The sequence below is a fragment of the Callithrix jacchus genome, chromosome 3 (genome assembly GCF_049354715.1).
Source record: "Callithrix jacchus isolate 240 chromosome 3, calJac240_pri, whole genome shotgun sequence".
Taxonomy (NCBI): Eukaryota; Metazoa; Chordata; class Mammalia; order Primates; family Cebidae; genus Callithrix; species Callithrix jacchus.
In genome coordinates this window covers 110,655,169-110,672,795 of record NC_133504.1, presented here as the reverse complement: position 1 = coordinate 110,672,795, position 17,627 = coordinate 110,655,169, and the positions used below count along the sequence as shown (strand labels likewise).

Genomic DNA, 17,627 nt, shown 5'->3' with positions numbered 1-17,627 from the left:
GGCAGGTGGATCATGAGGTCAAGAGATCGAGGATCCATGATGGCTGATCGCTAACATCTTGGGATTGCAGCTCCCAGTGAAAGCGAAGAGAACAAGAGGACGCCACACTTGCAGACAAATTTTGGTCACTCACGGAGCAGAAGATTCCCAGTGGAGGAGCCACACCGGTCGCCAGCGTGACTCTTGTGGCTAGTGCAGCAGTTTTGCCAGCACCTCGGCGTGGCAGCTCTTGGTGCAGAGTAAACGGGACTGGTTCCCTTCTGACCGACCATTGGAGCTCCGGGAAGGTAGAGTCGCCTATTATGGACTCAAAAAGGAAGCCTGACTGGAGATTCCCAGGCAGAAAAGCACCATCAGTCTTAACGCCACTGTTTTGGCTGGCGCAGTGGGTTGCTCATATTTCGGCCCTGGGAATTAACAACTTGGACTCCACTCAGAGACCTAATTTGAAAGTTGGTAATTACAAAGACGACAGGTGGATAAATTTACAATGATGGGAAGAAACCAGCGTAAAAAAGCTGAGAATACTCAAAATCAGAATGCCTCTCCCTCTAAAGAGGATCACAGTTCCTCATCAACAAGGGAACAAGGCTTGATGGAGAAGGAGCGCATCCCATTAACAGAATCAGGCTTCAGAAGATGGATAATAAGAAACTTCTGTGTGTTAAAAGAACATGTTGTAGCGCAATGTAAAGAAACTAAGAACTTTGAAAAAAGGTTTGACGAAATCCTAATGAGAATAGACAATTTAGAGAGGAATGTAAGTGAATTAATGGAACTGAAGAATACAATACAGGAACTCCAAGAAGTATACACAGGTTTAAACACGAATTGTTCAAGCAGAAGAAAGGATATCAGAGATCGAAGTCCAACTTAATGAAATAAAATGAGAAGACAAGATTAGAGAAAAAAGGATAAAAAGGAATGAGCAAAGTCTCCAAGAAATGTGGGACTATGTGAAAAGACCAAATTTACATTTGATAGGTGTACCTGAATGCAACAGAGAGAATGAATCCAAGCTGGAAAATATTCTTCAGGATACTATTCAGGAAAATATTCTTCAGGATACTCTTCAGGAAAATTTTCCTAAACTAGCAAAGCAGGACAATATTCAACCCCAGGTAATACAGAGAACACCACAAAGATATTCCTCAAGAAGAGCAACCCCAAGGCACATAATCGTTAGATTCACCAGGGTTGAAACAAAGGAGAAAATACAAAGGGCAGCCAGAGAGAAAGGTCAGGTTACCTGCAAAGGGAAGCCTGTCAGACTTACAGCAGATCTCTCAGCAGAAACTCTACAAGCCAGAATAGAGTGGGGGCCAATATTCAACATCCTTAAAGAACAGAACTTTCAACCGAGAATTTCATATCCAGCCAAACTAAGCTTCACAACTGAAGGAAAAATAAAATCTTTATGAACAAGCAAGTACTCAGAGATTTTATTACCACCAGGCCTTCTTTACAAGAGCTTCTGAAAGAAGCATTACACATAGAAAGAAACAACCAGTATTAGCCTTTCTAAAAATATACCAAAAAGTAAAGAGCATCAACATAAAGAAGAATTTACATCAACGAATGGATAAAACAGCCAGTTAACATCAAATGGTAGTAATCCTAAATTTAAATCGACTAAATCCCTCAATCAAAAGATACAGCCAAAACCCAATGGTATGCTACATCCAGACCCATTTCACATGCAAGGATACACAAAGACTCAAAACAAAAGGAGAAAGATTTACCAACCAAATGGAGAGCAAAAATAAATAAATTAATAAATAAAAAGCAGGAGTTGCAATTCGCGTATCTGATAAAACAGATTTTAAAGCAACAAAGTACAGTAGTAAAAGGATCAGTGCAACAACAAGAGCTAACGATCCTAACACCCAGATACATAGAGACTTAGACTCAATGAGACAGAAAATTAATAAGGATATCAAGGACTCGAACTCAGATCCGGAACAAGTAAACTTAATAAATATTTATAGAGCTCTCCACTTTAAATACACAAAATATACATTCTTGTCAATACCACATCAGACCTACTCACAGGTTTAAATGAAATATTGATTGGCCATTATTAATACCCATTTGTTTTAGAATAAAGCAACATTTCCGTTCTCTCTTCCTCTTTTTCTTCCTCTTTCTTCCTCTCCTTCACTCCTTTTATTTCTTTCCTTCTCTCAAAAAAAGAAAAAAAGAAATCAACTTGCAGACCTCCAGATCCAGGTCGGCAATGTCTTTCTCATTGCCTGATTTCCTTCCTTCCCTTCTCTCCCTTCCTTCCTCCCTCCCTCCCTCCCTGCCTCCTTTCCTCCCTTCCTGCCTTCCTGCCTTCCTCCCTTCCTACAAAAAAAAAAAAAATAAATAAGTAAATAAGTAAAGAGATCGAGACCATCCTGGTCAACAAAGCGAAACCCCGTCTCTACTAAAAATACAAAAAATATTAGCTGGGCATGGTGGCGTGTGCCTGTAGTCCCAGCTACTCAGGAGGCTGGGGCAGGAGAATTGCTTGAACCCAGGAGGCGGAGGTTGCGGTAAGCTGAGATCGTGCCATTGCACTCCAGTCTGGGTAATAACAGCGAAACTCCACAAAAAAAAAAAAAAAAAAAGGAAAAGATAACCAGGGAGTGTGTCAAATTAGAATATCCAAGAATCATGCACATAGAGCATGGATGGATACTGACAGTATAGCTGTGAATGGAAAAAATAAGAAAGGTAGGGTAAGACTGTGCCAGTTTCAATGTGTGGCTCCTTAGTCCAAAGCAATTTTTCTTTTCTCACTTTGAGTTACTGATCTGGGTCTGGATCCCATGAACATTTCTCATTTGCCAGTCAGTGCAATGTTAGGCCTATCAGCAGAGGGCACTAGAGAGGCACTGCAGGCATAACGGAGGTGGTAGCTTCCCTTCCTAGATCTCCTTGTTCTAGATCTTGTTTTTGTGGTGTCTCCTCTGGAGTTCCAGTGGCACTCACTCTCCAGTAAGCTTCTACCTCACCCCAGTAAATGGCTTCCAGCTCACCATCCCCACCTGCAGCTGCACACCACCTCTAGCTGCAGCACTCCAGTGAATTCCTCTGCCATTTACTGTTATCATTTCTCTGCCATCTAGCTACAATCCCATCCTCTCCACGGAGATCTGAATTTTAGCCTCAGGGTTGAGATCTCTTCCAAATTTGTTACTCCCTTAGATGTTCTCCCTCGGCCTTAGAGGTAGTCATGCTGTTTACATTTGCCTTTTTCTTCTTCTTCTTTTCATTTTAGAGATAGGGATCTTGCTATGTTCCCCAGGATGGTCTCTGACTCCTGATCTCCAGTGATACTCCTGCCTCAGCCTCCGAAGTAGCTGGGATTATAGGGGCTAGCCGCTGCAACCAGCTGCTTTTTTTTTTTAATTTTTAATTTTTGGAAACAGGGTCTCACTCTGTTATCCAGGCTGGAGTTCAGTGGTACAATCATGGTTCACTGCAGCCTCAACCTCTTAGGTTCAAACTATCCTCTAACCTCAGCCTGCTGAGTAGCTGAGACTATAAGTGTGCACCACCAAGCCTAGCTATTTTTTTTTTTTTTTTCGAGATGGGGTCTCACCATGTTGCCTAAGCTATTCTTGAACACTTGGGCTCAAGTGGTCTTCTTGCTTTGGCCTCCTAAAGTGCTGGGATTACAGGCATGAGCCCTTGTGCCCAGGTGCTGGTATTCCTCAGAGTTATCCTTTACCTGCCTTAGTAGTTAACAATGTTTTATTAGTTAATAACCTTTACATTAAATATTTCCTGGCTGGGCACAGTGGCTCATGCCTATAATCCCAGCACTATGGGAGGCCGAGGTGGGTGGATCACCTGAGGTCAGGAGTTCGAGACTAGCCTGGCCAATATAGTGAAACCTTATCTCTACTAGCCAGGCCCCTGTAATCCCAGCTACGCGGGAGGCTGAGGCAGGAAAATCGCTTGAACCTGAGCTGCAGAGGTTGTAGTGAGCTGAGATTGCACCATTGTACTCCAGCCTGGTCAATAAGAGTGAGGCTCTGTCTGCCGGGCGCGGTGGCTCACGCCTCTAATCCCAGCACTTTGGGAGGCTGAGGCGGGTGGATCATGACGTCAAGAGATCGAGACCATCCTGGTCAAAATGGTGAAACCCCGTCTCTACTAAAAATACAAAAAATTAGCTGGGCACGGTGGCACGTGCCTGTAATCCCAGCTAGTCAGGAGGCTGAGGCAGGAGAATTGCCTGAACCCAGGAGGCTGAGGTTGCAGTGAGCCAAGATCGTGCCATTGCACTCCAGCCTGGGTAACAAGAGCAAAACTCCGTCTCAAAAAAAAAAAAGAGTGATGCTCTGTCTCAAAAAAAATAAATAAATAAAAATTCCTGGTAAATTATTGATATAATTTCTGTCTCCTGACTGATATCAACAGAAATTTATTTATTTTCTCCCTATTTATTTATTTTAAAGTTGTCAAATCCATATTACCCTTGCAAATACATACATTAGCATGATTTCATGTCGTATTAATATTTTCTAGAATTTTAGTTCTGAGTTGTAATTGAAATAGTTTCTATTTCTCTTTTCTTTGGATTTCTTTTTAAGAGATGGGGTCTCGCTATGTTGCCCAGGCTGGAGTGCAGTGGCTATTCACAGGTGCCATCCCACTACTGATCAGCATGGGAGTTTTGACCTGCTCTGTTTCCTACCTGGGCCAGTTCACCCCTCCTTAGGCAACCTGCTGGTCCCCTGCTCCCGGGAGGTCACCATATTGATGCTGAACTTAGTGCAGACACCCAATCGGCATAGCGCACTACAGACCAGAACTCCTGGGCTCAAGCGATCCTCCCACCTCAGCCTCCCGAGTAGCTGGGACTACAGGCATGTGCCACTGCAGCCGGCTTCTTTGGATTTTACTTACATGTTTGATACCTTCTGATACTGCTCTCTTCCCGCCCCCCCCCCTTTTTTTTCTTTTAAGACAGGATCTCACTCTGTTGCCCAGGATAGAGTACAGTGGCTCAGTCATAGCTTACTGCAGCCTCAACCTCTCAGGTCCAAGTCATCCTCCCACCTAAGCCTCCCAAGTATCTAGGACCATAGTGCATGCCACCTCATGTAGTTATTTCTTTTTTTAAAAAACAGTCTCACTCTGTCACACAGGTTGGAGTGTAGTGGTGCAATCTCAGCTCACTGCAACCTCTACCTCCCAGGTTCAAGCAATTCTCCTGCTCATCCTCCCAAGTAGCTGGGAATACAGACATGCACTAGCATGCCTGGCTAATTTTTTGTATTTTTAGTAGAGATGGGGTTTCACCATGTTGGCCAGGCTGATTTTAAACTCCTGTCCTCAAGTGATCTACCCGCCTTAGCCTCCCAAAGTGCTGGGATTACAGGCGTAAGCCACCATACCTGGGCCATGGAAAATTTTTTGATTTTTTTATAGACAAGTTCTCACTATATTGCCTAGGTTGGTCTTGAACTCCTGGGCTCAAATGATCCTCCTGCCTTGGCCTCCCAAAGTGCTGGTAATACAGGCATGGGACGCCACACCCAGCTTCTGATACCTCTAAAAGCAGATATCAGATTCTCTCATAATATGGGTGCTTGTGTGACAAATTTTCTGAGAACTTGCATGCCTGAGGCTTGATGTCAGCTTTACTATGCTTTTATATTTGAGTGATAATTTATCATTAAACGGTAACTTATATTTGTGTGTTAGCACATTCTCATATTGCTACAAAAATATACCTGCGATTGGGTAATTTATTTAAGAAAACAGGTTTAATTTACTCATGGTTCTTCTAGCTTACAGGAAGCATGGCGCTGGCATCCGCTCATCTTCTTGAGAGGCTTCAGGAAACTTACAATTTTGGCAGAAGGCCAAGGGGGAGCAGGCACGTCACATGGACAGAGCAGGAGCAAGAGAGCAAGGGAGGAGATGCCACACATTTTTAAATGATGAGTTCTCTGAAGAACTCACTCACTGTCACGAAGACAGCACCAGGAAGATGGTGTTAAACCATTCATGGAAATCTACCCCCATGATACAACCACCTCCCACCAGGCTCCACTTCCAACATTGCAAATTATATTTCAACATGAGATTGGAGCAAGGACACACATCCAAACTATATCAAATTGTTACATATATATGTATCTATATTCGGTACATCGGTATGTGTATATATACATCTATATATATATAATATGTATTACATATATTATATATATATATTTGAGACTGAGTCTCACTCTGTTGCCCAGGCTGGCGTGCCGTGGCATGATCTCAGCTCACTGCAACCTCCGCATACTGGGTTCAAGCAATTCTCGTGCCTCAGCCTCTGAAGTAGCTAGGATTACAGGTGCCCACCACTATTGCCCAGTTAATTTTTGTATTTTTTTGTTAGAGACAGAGTTTTGCCATGTTTGGCCAGGCTGGTGTCGAACTCCTGACCTCAGGTGATCTGCCTGCCTTGGCCTTCCAAAGTGCTAGGATTATAGGCATGAGCCACTGCACCCAGCCTATGTCCTCTTCTTTCTTTCTTTTTTTTTTTTTTCTTTGAGATGGAGTTTTGCTGTTGTTACCCAGACTGGAGTGCAATGGCACGATCTCGGCTCACCGCAACCTCCGCCTTCTGGGTTCAAGCAATTCTCCTGCCTCAGCCTCCCGAGTAGCCGGGATTACAGGCGTGTACCACCATGCCCAGCTAATTTTGTATTTTTAGTAGAGACGGGGTTTCACCTTGTTGACCAGGATGGTCTCGATCTCTTGACTTCGTAATCTACCCGCCTAGGCTTCCCAAAGTGCTGGGATTACAGGCTTGAGCCACCACGCCCAGCCATTTCTTCTTTCTTTTTGTTTCTCATTTCCCCTCTCGGGACTCACATAGATGCTGACACTGCTACTTCCAACCTGTCATGCTGGACCCCTGTTGACTTCATTAGGGATGGCACCATGTTAGAGGAGTCAAAGAAGAAACTTGCAGCCTGCAAACAAGACAGGGCTTATTGAGGGGACTTAAATACAGGGTGGTCCAATGTTGGTGGGGTGGACAGGAGAATCACGACCAATTGTAAAAAGCATGCAATTTATATAGCATCTTCACTTAACATGCTTCCCCTAGCAACCTCCACCTGGCAATATCATTTAACCCAAAACAAAAGAGGGCCTCCCGCTGCTGTACAGCCTGCATTCCATGGAATAGGCTGGAGGTTATGGTCCTCATAGATAAAGAATGACTCTCTGGGTTGGCCACTCCTGGATTCCTTGGATTGGAACTCCAAACACACATTCTTCTTAGACCATAGGGTCATTCTCAGGGTATGCTTACGTTATTGCTGTCAGGTGAGTCTGCCACACAGAGTCATTCTCTGGGTATGCTTACGTTATTACTGTCAGGTGCATCTGCCATACAGGGTCATTCTCAGGGTATGTTTATGTTACTGCTGTCACGTGTGCCTGCTGTACAATCCTCCATATTTCTTTGTTATATTTTATGCATTACCATTTCCTGCTGGCTTTTCTATCTGTTCAGCTGAGTGTTTAGAGGAGGGGGTCAACAAACCATAGCAAACTACGGCCTATCACCCACTTTTGTAAACAAAGTTTTATTGGAATAGTTGATTCATTCTCTATGTACTGTCAATGGCTGTCTTTGTGCTATGATAGCATACTTTAGTAGTTGTGACAGAGATCATGTGGCCCACAAAGCTTAAAATGCTTACTTCCTGGCCCTTTACAGAAAAAGTATGCCCACCCCCATTCTAGAAGATAGGAGTCATCTTGTTCTATTTTCTCTCCTAAGGACCTAGAATGTACCCTGCCAAGGCTTGTTGAATGAATGAATACATGAATAAAGAAGTAAGCTTCAAAGGACAGATATTATATCAAAAGGTGGAGGTCGGGCATGGTGGCTCATGCATCTAATGCCAGCACTTTTGGGAGGCCAAGGCAAGAGAATTGCTTGAGCCCAGGAGTTTGAGACCAGCCTGGGCAACACAGCAAGACCCATTGTTGTGGTTTGTTTTTGTTTTTGTTTTGTTTTGTTTTGTTTTGTTTTTGAGACGGAGTTTCGCTCTTGTTACCCAGGCTGGAGTGCAATGGCACGATCTCGGCTCACCGCAACCTCCGCCCCCTGGGTTCAGGCAATTCTCCTGCCTCAGCCTCCTGAGTAGCAGGGATTACAGGCACACACCACTGTGCCCAGCTAATTTTTTGTAATTTTAAGTAGAGACGGGGTTTCACCATGTTGACCAGGTTGGTCTCGATCTGCCAACCTCGTGATCCACCCGCCTCGGCCTCCCAAAGTGCTGGGATTACAGGCTTGAGCCACCGCGCCCGGCCTGTTTTTGTTTTTTTTAAGATGGAAATAGGGCATTCTAGCTAAAGGGAACAGAAAAGAAATGGAATAAGTAAAGAAGTGAAAATCAAGGGCGGCTTTCCAGTAGAGCAAAATGTCTAGCAAAAGTTAAGTCAAAAAGACTGATTTAAGAAACATTCTGGAAAGTCTTGAGTCTAGAATAAGAAGTTGATACTGAATTCCCTTCACAATTGCCAAATATGTCACATGACTAGAGGTATAATTAAGGAAGATTCATCTGATTGTGGAGGTTGCTGTAATAGTGAAGTTCTAAGGAGCTGAATCAGAATGGTGATGGAAAGTTTCTGAGAGACAATACAGCTGCTGGGAAGAGTTGGTCTTCAGAGCCCAACACTTCATCTACACCCCAGCCCCACAACATCTAACTGTGTGTGACATTAGGCAAGTTGCTCAATCTTTCTGATTCGTAGTTTTCCATTTGTAAAACATGGTGATTCAGTGAGGATCCAGTTACGAAAATAACTCTTATGCCAGGTAGTTCATTGGAGAGAATTTAATACTGACAGACCCAACAGGGGAAAGTGAGACTACTCAGGGATTAAGCAACTGCCACCCTAGTGTGGGGACTAAGGGAGAACTTAGTGTAACAGGAACTCAGGAGGCAGAGCCATTCATTGGGATCTGCAGAAGCTGAAGCTATGAAGGAGGTTCTGCCACTGGGCCAGAGCCATTGCCCAGAGCAGAGAAAGAAGAGAAATACCCAGGAGTCACTTCTCTTCCCGCTCTTCTATCTCCTCCCCGTGCCTTCCATTGGCCAAACCCACCCAGAAGCCAGATTTCCACCAAAGAGAACTGAAAAGGTAGTTTGGGGGAAACCACCCCATGATTGAAGGCAGAGTAGACGAAGGACACCTAGACTAGGCTAGACTAGATTTGAGGCAAACAAACAAATTACTAGTGCCATCGATCTCTGATTTGGGGTTGTTGTGAGGCAGGATAAGCTGACACTGTGGGCTTCCACATAGTTGACATATTAAAGTTAAATGTACATGTTAAATATTCTTTTTTCTTTTTACATCTCTATCCTCATTTTTTACCATTCATTCCCCAATTTAGACATTGAGGTCTTTTTAGTTTCCAAAGGTCACTATGAACTCTATGACTCTGGGACTTGTGGATATTTAACTCCCTCTGCCCAGGAAGTTTCATGTCCCCACTTGGTCACCCACATTTTCCCCAACTGCTTTTTTTCTTTGGTTTTCTTTTCTTCTTTCAAAAAATATATTTTCTTCCTCCTTCCCTCTCCTTCTCTGTTCTCTCTCTTTTGTTTTAGAATTCATCTTAGTTCCTACCTTTGGCAGGATGCCTTCCCTAAGTACTTTAGTGTTTGTTTGATGTCCCTGTCTGTGCTCTGATAGCCTCCTACGCTCTATCATGCACACCTCTAGCCTAGCACTGAGCAAGGCAATGATCTATTTATCTTTCTGTATACGTTTGCTGTCGCTGCATAACAAATTACTGCAAACTTGGCAGTCTAAAACAATATGCATTTATTACCTGACAATTTCTGTAAGTTAGGCTTGCAGCACATTTTACCTGGGTTCTCTGCTCAGGATCTCACTAGGTTGAAATCAAGGTATGTAGCCAGATGTATCTTTATCTGGAGGCTTGACTAAAGAAAATTTATTTTCTAGTTCCCTTGGCACATTCCATTTCTCTGCAGTCACATGACTGTGGTCGTTTTTTAATTTATTTTTTTTACTAGCTGTTGGCCAGAGGCCACCCTCAGCTCCCAGAGGATGCTTTCAGGTCCTTGCTATATAGCCTCTATTGAGCATGGTAATTTGCTCCTTCAGTGGCAACAGAAGAGAATCTGCTGCAGCTTTGGATCTCTCTGACGTACTTTTTATTTGGCTCCCAGATACTCTTCTCAAAAAAGAGCTCACCTGGTTCAGTCAGGCTCGTCCACACTCAAGGAGAGGAAATGAAATCAGGCACACACACCAGGAATGGGAATCTTGGGAGTCATCTTAGACTTCAGCCTACAACACTCTCCCTCTAGATATGAACTCTTTGAGAACAAGGTTATTCTCTTATTTCTCTTTATATCCCCAGAACTGAGCAGAATTAGTATCTGACGCTTAGTAGCTGTTTAGTACAAGAATAAAGAAGTAAAATAAAAAAAGGGAAGAAAACTCATAGGAGCCAGGCGCGGTGGCTCACGCCTGTAATCCCAGCACCTTGGGAGGCTGAGGCGGGTGGATCATGAGGTCAAGAGATCGAGACCATCCTGGTCAATATGGTGAAACCCTGCCTCTACTAAAAATGCAAAAAATTAGCTGGGCATGGTGGCACGTGCCTGTAATCCCAGCTACTCAGGAGGCTGAGGCAGGAGAATTGCCTGAACCCAGGAGGCGGAGGTTGCCATGAGCCGAGATTGTGCCATTGCACTCCAGCCTGGGTAATAAGAATGAAACTCTGTTTCAAAAAAAAACTCATAGGAAAGGGAGAGATTTAAGAGGAAAGTTAAATATGACTTGGTAAGTAATGAAAAGTAACTTAAAGTAAGTAACTTAAATCTGAATCCCGAGTCTACAATGGCATCATTAACAAAAGTTGGGAACCAAATGAGAGGAATTTGGTACTGTACGTTCCATGTTAGGTACATTGAATTTATCTTGCCTGTGGGACAACCATGTGGAATGTCTTGCAAACCAGTGAGGGTGATAGTCTGGAACTTAGAAGTGATGTGGATTGGAATGGGTCATAGTATGGAGTGCTGAGTTCTTGAAGTTCTGCCACAGCCTTTACAGTGTTCTTACCTCCAACCCTGCTGCAGCAAGGCACTGTAACTTAGCTTTTCTAGTCTAACCCGGCCTATTACTTCTTTTCCTTCCTAATTCACTACTATTTGGCTTTCCCATAATCATTCGGGTTTTCTGTTTCTCTTCTTACTTAGTCCTCCAGATATAACTGTCAGCATGAAAACCCCTACTGCCAGCTCCCTTGAGCCTGCTGATGTGAATTCCATGCTAACAGACATTAGTTGGGACATTTACACTAATCTAATTTTGTGTAGAGTGTTAAGAACATGGCCTTCAGCCGTGGAAGAGCTGAGTTCAACTTCTGCTTCTACTACTTAATTTGTTATATGATCATGATCAAGATGAACTATCTCTCTGAGGTAGTTTATTTGTGAACTAGACAATATACCCACATTTTCAAGGAGACTAAATAAAATTCTATGAGTACAATGTCTGGGAAATTGTGGAAACTCAGTTAAATCCCTACATTTGTTTTGGGGGATGCAAAATTATTATTGTGCTCACATTGTGTTTTGTTCCAGTTGTACTGGAATTTTGTGAATTACTATTTTAAAGGTGAAATCAATTTAGCAATACAACTACATAACTAAAAACCATTCATAGTCCCCATGGGGACTGGGGAGTAGTGTATAGCAGTGAGGAAAAATTCACATACAATATGAATCTCATATTGTATTTGTTAGAAAAAGTGATGTCAGGTCACTAGGAATCATGTTTTCTGCAAAGTATGCATCACAAAATAGACAGTTATTTTAATTACAATAATTGTGCACCCGGTTCTTCTTACAACAGGTTCACATTTGCATATCTGTCTCCCAGATAGAGACAGATAACTACGAATTTCTCTATCTGCCCACAATCTATATCTGGCTTTCTGTACATTTTCTTACATAACCTTAGGGATTATAATTGCAGCCTGACTGTCTCCAATCTACTTTCATATGGCAGTCGCAGTAATCTTTCTAAAATGCAACATGATCAAATCAATCTCCTACTCACTGCATTTAGGATGAAAGGAAAGCTCTGTAGGTTGGCAGGTAGGGCCCTTCACTATCAGTTTCTGGCTGACCTTTCCTGTCCTATTCATATCACTGCCCCACTCATAGTCTTTGCCTTGAAGTCCTGCTCCTCCTCTTGGTTTGTGTTCTTTTTTAGGAACTGGCCCTTCTTCCACTTCCTTAACTAATCCTTCCTTTTTTTTTTTTTTGAGATGGAGTTTTGTTCTTGTTGCCCAGGCTGGAGTGCAATGGTGCAATCTTGGCTCACTGCAACCTCCACCTCCTGGGTCCCAGTGATTCTCCTGCTTCAGCCTCCCAAGTAGCTGGGATTTCAGGCATGTGCCACCACGCCTGGCTAATTTTATAATTTTAGTAGAGATGGGGTTTCTCCATGTTGGTCAGGCTGGTCTCAAAATCCCCACCTCAGGTGATCCGCCCGCCTCGGCCTCCCAAAGTGCTGGGATTACAAGTGTGAGACACAGCGCCTGGCATCCTTCCTCTTTTTTCCGCCCTTCTCAATGCCAGCATCTCCCTCTCCTTATCTACACCACTTTCACCTGAATCTCGGTGGGCTGTTTAATTTTCTTTTCCTTCCTTCCTTCCTTTCTTCCTTCTCTTTCTTTCTTTCTTTTCTTTCTCTCTCTCTCTTTCTTTCTTCTTTTTTTTTTAGAGTCTCACTCTGTCATCCAGGCTGGAGTGCAGAGGCATGATCATACCTCACTGCATCCTTGACCTCCAGGGCTCAAGTTATACCCCTACCTCAGCCCCCAAAGTAGCTGGGACCTCAGTTGTACACAAGCACATTTAGCTAATTTTTTTGCTTTCAGTAGATAAAGGATCTCACTATGTTGCCCAGGCTGGTCTTGAACTCCTGGGCTCAAGCAATCATTCTGCCTCATCCTCCCAAAGTGCTGGGATTATAGACACGAGCTACCATGCCTGGCCTTATTTTATTTTTAATCATAAGTATATGCTCGGGTTAAGATTTTTTTTATATACTTTGGGGGAAGAAATTAATGCCCTTTCAGACATACATGCAGTCATTTGGAGGAAAATAATTTTAACTGCTGGCTTAAAATCTTGCACAACTACAGAGTTTAGAGGCACTTCGGTTTGACCAAACCATTGTCCATGTTGTGATGCTGGGACCGTTCCTCACCTGCCTTTTTTTTTGTTTTTTTTTTTTTGAGACGGAGTTTTGCTCAAAAAAAAAAAAAAATGTAATTTATGAATTCCTATAATGATGGAGGAAACATTAGCTAACAAAGCTAAATATCTGCTGCTCCATTACATAATTATTTTCCTTTTGTTTATGTCTTAAATTTAAAAAGTTGTTACAATTTTTTAAAAGTAGATATAATGTAATAACTTTTTTTTTTTTTTTTTGAGACGGAGTTTCGCTCTTGTTATCCAAGCTGGAGTGCAATGGCGTGATCTTGGCTCACCGCAACCTCCGCCTCCTGGGTTCAGGCAATTCTCCTGCCTCAGCCTCCTGAGTAGCTGGGATTACAGGCACGTGCCACCATGCCCAGCTAATTTTTTGTATTTTTAGTAGAGACGGGGTTTCACCATGTTGACCAGGATGGTCTCGATCTCTTGACGTCATGATCCACCCGCCTCGGCCTCCCAAAGTGCTGGGATTACAGGCTTGAGCCACCGTGCCCAGCCAGTGTAATAACTTTTAAAATTAGCCTGCTTATTTTTTTTTTTTTTTTCCTTTTTTGGACCTGAAGGAAGAATATAGCCTGCATATTAACCACTTATATAAAGTGACTTGCAGAAGAAAAGGAAAGGCAACTTTTAAAAAAATACCTCACTGGCGTGGTTAGCCTTTTTCTTTATTCATTATGAGAAAATTAATTTGATTTAGTCTTTTTAAATAGCCAGTCACCATTCAGAAAATAAATCAACAGTAGTTATTAGGCTGCGCACAGTGGCTCATGCCTGCAATCCCATCACTTGGGGAAGCGGAGACAGGTGGATCACGAGGTCAGGAGTTCAAGACCAGCCTGGCCAAGATAGGGAAACCCTGTCTCTATTAAAATACAAAAATTAGCCAGGCATGGTGGCACGCACCTGTAATCCCAGCTACTTGGGAGGCTGAGGCAGAGAACTGTTTAAACACTGGAGGCGGAGGTTGCAGCAAGCCAAGATTTTGCCACTGCACTCCAGCCTAGGCAACAGAGACTCTGTCTCAAAAAAAAAAAGTGTGTATTAGAATTATTTGCTTGCTTGCTTCTGCCACCACACTGGAATCTCATGAAAATAGGAGCTCTGTTTTTGTCATCGATATAGCTCGTCACCTAGCACATTGCCTTAAGAATATTCATATAAATGGAATGAGCTACACTCTGAACCAAAGCTACTTCATCTTCAACAAAATTTCTGCAAAATTACATTCTTCAACTCCAAAGGCAGGAAAATAAAATTATCTCACTTCCACTGTCAACATCATTTACTAAGTTGACCACAGTTTGAAGAGCCCTGTAGAAGATACTATGGGTTGATACAAAAAGAATACAAAAAAAGAAGTGGTAAAGGTTTCCAGATTATAAAATATTATGCTAATATATATTTCACAATGAAATGTATTCATTATGTAGCAAATAGCTTAAAATATTTGTTATTGATTGGAATAGAGAGTAGTCTCTGTTAGAAACCTTTAAAAGGTGCACAGTTTGGAGGTGACTCCTGTCCCACCTTGCTCAGGGATGACCAAAACTTTCATCTTAGATAGATACACCACCAGGGTTCATTGGGACACCTTCATTATTTTAGCTGTCTAGGTAAATCAATTTCCCAATGGGAGGATATGGAATAGGGTGAAGAGTTATATATTTTGGAAAACAATCCAAGGGAAATTAAGTCAAGTAGCCCAAGGTTTAATTTGGAAATGCAAATATCCATCCATTAGGTTTTCAATTATATGGACAATAAAAAAAAATTGAGGAGCAGAGCAGTAGAGACAGACAAAATTAAAAAGAAGAAAGACCAGAGACAGCAGTGAGGGGCTTATTTTCATACATTATGCTAATTTACATTACACATTACATTAAATTTAAGTAAGGTGGTTTTCTTCATCCAAATTATTTCACCCATTTTAAACCATAAAACAATGGGGTTGAAATCTCATCTGCGCCATTTGATGTAATATTTCTGCGTCCCTTTCAGGAAGGAAGGTGCAACCACACAATGAAGACAGCCTGTTGCTTTCCTCGGTATGTTCACAGCAGGAATCGGGCAGCGACTTAACTAGACATGAAGTTTCCCCTTCTTCCCGCGGGTCTACTTGCCAAAGCCCCCTGCACCTTTTAGAATTTCCTGAGGTTGGGCTGGTGGAGAGCAGAAACCGGGAGGCTAGATTCAGGAGACCTGGTTTCCCATGCCACTTAGTAGCCTGTGACATTGAGCACAATACTTCCTTTTTAGCGCTTCGGTTTCATTATTTGGGACATGGGAACAATGTATCTGTTTCATAAGATTGTTGTGAAGATGAAACAGGCCTGTGTGTGAAAAGCCCTTTCTAAACTGTAAAACGCTCCCCAGATGTTAGTTATTATCTCCTTTAAAGGGCACGGAATCTGTTTCAATAGTATAGGAGGTTGCAAAAAGGCTCCTTGACACTTTTTGCTCAGAACTTGACCCTGAGTTTAATCTCGCCGTAAAGTGAAAGGGTTCCTGTGCCCCCACCGCAGCCCGGGGCAGGGTCACCCTCGCGGCCGGGGCAGTCACTGCCGTATTCCGTCCTGAGTTGTCGCTCCCCCGCGATCCTCCCACCAGTCCCGGGAGGGCAGCGACGTCCCTTGCCGCTTGGGTGGCGCCAGCTAGAGGGCGCGGGCCGGGGCGGAACCCGGTACCGCGGCTCCGGAGGTGGCGGTTGGGGCGGGGTGGGGGCGGGGCCTCGCAAGGAGGGCGTGGCCAGGGCGCCCCGGGCGGCCGGCGAGCGGAGCCTGCGAACCAGCCAGCCAGCAAGCGACGGGCGCGCGCGGCCCCTGCGCACTCGGCCGCCGCCTGCGCGCGTTGCGGCCGGAGCTGCACCCTCGCGTCCACGGTTCCGCGGCCAAGCCCCGGGAGGACGCGCGACCCTGCGCCGTCAGCACCCGCGCCCCTTCCCACCGCAACAGGTCAGGGGGGGTGGAGGTGACGAGGGCGCCCGACCTGGGACTAGAGGACGGAAGGGTCTGGAAGGTGAGCGCAGCCCTGCGCCTCCCCCCGCCCCCACCAGGGTTTGGGGTCGGTCCGCCCGGCCCCCGCCGCCGCGGACTTCTCGGAAGCCGAGGCTCTCCCCGCCTCTCTGCCGGCTTCCCAGCACGCTGACTCAAGTTGCTGGCGTTCCCACTTTTCCGGTGGGAGCCTTCGGGGAGAACGGGCGAGGGCGCAGAGCTCTCCCAGCCCTACTTGCGATCCCGCGGCAGGTAGCGCCTAGAAACACAGGGACGGGGACACGGGAAGAGACCCTTGCTCCTCCCTCACCCCACCCCCAAAATCTAACGTCTGCCCGTGCACCCCGCGTTTTGCGGAGAGCTGTCTCGTTGTTGGAACCTGGTCCCTGAGTTGCGTAATGTAGAGTCCCAGAAGTTTCTCGGGGGGAGGGTGTGGGGAAAAGCGGGGTTCTTCTCTCCTGCACCCCGGCACCCTCTCCTGTGCCTGTAGTGGAGAGAGATGAGGGCTTCCCGTCGCGTCTCACTGAGCGCTGGAGGGAGGCGTGTGTCGGTGGTCCGCAGCCTTCCGAGAGCGAGGGGAGGAGTTGGAGACTGATTTCTGGGGACAGGGAGAGGCGTCTTCAGAATATGAGACTAGTTAATTTCTCTTGATGATGCTTTTTTCCTTCCGGTGTCTCATCCTCTGGGACCGTGGCACCGCCAGCCCTCCGACGGTGCGAGCGCCGGAGCCGGGGAATGAGAGGGGAGAGAAGGTGGGGAGTGTGAATCACACGTTACCTTAGCGTAATGGTAGTTACATTAATGGAACTGCGACGGGCCTGCGGGCGGCTGGATACTGTCCTGCTAGGTTTGTCTTCCAGGAGCTTCTCCACCACCAGCACCCCCATATTGTTATGCAAATCATCCCAGGAAGGCACTTGGCTTTGGAGGTGGAGATGTGTCCGAATCTCCCTTGAACCCGTCTCTGCTGGTGGAAAGGCATTGCAGCCAAGTGATTTGTTTTATTTAAGGGTGGAGCGGGGATAATTTTAACCCCCCTTGGTGCACGTTGTAGGGTGTGACTTATCACGGAGAAACCGAACTGATTTGAAACCTCCTATGCAAACCTGTAAATTAAGGCGAAGACCCAGTGTTCCCTGGGCCAGTTGCAAAGTGAGAAGAGCTCAGGAACTGAGGCACAGAAACATTAGGCGAAGGAGTTTGAGAGGTGTGGAGAATTTTGCTTGTGCAAGATTATTTCAGAGCAAGGTCATGCAGTGTGTGTAGAAGGTAGGTGGCGTGGGATACCTCTCTCAGACCTGCGTGGCGTCGGCCTCTGGGAGGGGATAAAAGGCAC

The 17,627-nt window shown here is 44.8% G+C and overlaps 1 protein-coding gene across 11 annotated transcripts in view; it reads left to right on the top strand.

Moving 5' to 3' along the window:
- Positions 1-16,073: 16,073 nt before the first annotated feature.
- AFF1 (ALF transcription elongation factor 1) overlaps positions 16,074-17,627 on the top strand; it is a 202,480-nt gene continuing 200,926 nt past the window's right edge. For 8 of the 11 annotated variants that reach the window (XM_078366884.1, XM_078366878.1, XM_078366879.1 and 5 more), the window contains exon 1: positions 16,074-16,316. The gene's annotated coding sequence lies outside the window, so the exon portion shown is untranslated. Of the gene's footprint in view, positions 16,317-16,470; positions 16,544-17,434; positions 17,561-17,627 lie in introns of those variants that run through there. The other 3 variants (XM_017970438.4, XM_078366876.1, XM_078366877.1) reach the window with 3 other exon arrangements.